The sequence below is a fragment of the Frankliniella occidentalis genome, unplaced genomic scaffold, assembly GCF_000697945.3.
Source record: "Frankliniella occidentalis isolate FOCC.00 unplaced genomic scaffold, Focc_3.1 Scaffold230, whole genome shotgun sequence".
Classification (NCBI taxonomy): domain Eukaryota; kingdom Metazoa; phylum Arthropoda; class Insecta; order Thysanoptera; family Thripidae; genus Frankliniella; species Frankliniella occidentalis.
In genome coordinates, this window is record NW_026267356.1 from 6,330 (window position 1) to 8,322 (window position 1,993).

Here is a 1,993-nt window from a genome sequence, read left to right on the forward strand (position 1 = left end):
ATAAATGTGTACATGGGCATGTACACATTTATAAATGTGTACATAGGCATGTACACATTAAATGAAGCATACATGCCATGTACACTTTCTTTAATGTGTACTATGTACACATTTGAGTTGACAGAGTGGTTGCGGTGCGGATTGTCGGCAGACGTGCCATATTTAAACCTCCATCATGCCTCGGAAAATGTGAGAGGGGGACCGCTTGGCGGACGCGTTGGCTCGTGCGTGGCGGCGCCCATTCCCCCTCCTCTCCTACCCCGCCGGGCTGGTTTTCCTGCTTGGCAGCTTCCTCTCTTTCGCCACACACCCTTGGAGCCCTCCGCTCTTTCCCAACTCCCCGGACAACTGCCTGTTTCGCGGGGAAATAAATGAGTGTGGTGCTGGGTGCGGGTCCCGTTTTAATTTGCCGTCAGTTCTCTCCAACCACTCGTCCAAAACAACAATAAAACAGTTCTGCGGCCAGCTCACGCGAACCGTATGGCCCGCCCTAGTTTTCCTTATGGATGTATTAAAGTTTGGAATTTCGGCTCAGGGTCGGCGGAGGGGTGGGGTGTGCCATGACCAAAACTCTGCACCGAAAATGTGGGATTGCGCTGTACGATTATGGGGTGAAAAATATTTTGAATGTAACTGTTTCACCGCTTGCGCGCGCCGTGGTTCCACGTACGCTCTGGCGAAAGCTCGCGCAAGCTGTTATTAGTGCGTCGTTGCCTTGTGTTGAGCCCCAGCCCGGGTGGCGCCCACCCACTCCTTTGCTGCGTCTTAAATTGCGGTTTCTGGATGAGTTGGCTCCGTGCGGGCGTGTTCTCGAGCTCGGATTGGATTTGCACACAAGCCCTCGGCTCGGGAGCTGCTCTGCAGCGGCGGGTGCTTCTAGCCGGGTGAGTCCGTGGGCTCAAGACGAAACTCGGGTCGAGCTGTGCACCGTGTGCTCTACTAGTTGCGTGATTTGATTCCCTGCAGCGGTTCAGCGCCACGCGGGGTCTGTTGCGAACCGGAGCTACTCTCTGCAGAAAACGGGGCTTTTCCTCGTCTGTTTGTTTAGTTTGTTTTGTTAGTTTTTGTTTCACTCCCCCGCGTGTTTCATGGAATCGGTGTGGATCTGGCGGCGGCAACGGGGTTGTTGTGCGTGCGAGGCATTTCCACGAAGGCGCGAAGTTTTCCTGTTTTCATTTTTCGGCCCTCTCTTTGTTCGCGCAGGTGATGCGCTACACGGCCGGCCAGATCAACTACGGCGGCCGCGTGACGGACGACTGGGACCGGCGCACCATCGCGCACCTCGTGGCGCAGCACTACGACCTTGCCGTGACGCAGGCCGGCCACAAGTTCGACGAAGACGGCACTTACAAGCAGGTGCGCCGTGCGCCGCTGGCGCGAGTGGGGCGAACAAAAGACTATACCACAGCACGCGCGTGCAGCAGCGCAGCGAAAACTGTAGCGAACAATGCGGCAGCGGGGGAGTTCTGCTTCCGACTACTCGCCACCTTCCGCTTCCGCGTTCATTCTTCGACCCACTCGACCCGGCCTTTCCTAGCAGCTGATACATTCCAAACATTTTAAATTAAAATGCGTCGGCTTGCTTGCACTGCTGTCGTGTTTTTAGTTCTCACCTCACTGTTAAAATCGTACGAAGCAAATGCTTTTGCGCTCAAAATCGCGATTGCGAATGATTTTGATTCTTCGTAACTACGAAGCATCTTTCCTTGCAATTGCGAAGAAAAATGCTTCGTTGTTACAAAAGATCGAAATTCTTCGCAATTGCGAAGAAAAGTGCTACGTAGTTACAAAAAAAGGATCAAAATCCTTCGCAATTGCAAAGCATGGCTTCGTAGGATTATAACAGTGCCTGTTGGGGTCGTCCCTGTTTTTACTGTGCCTTTTTATTATGCGAACCAACATGCGAGGCGCTAATTAGGCCGGTCCAGTGCGTGGTCCATGGGCCGGGGACGGACGCTGGGGCTGCGATGTGACCACAACCCGATCCCCCCCC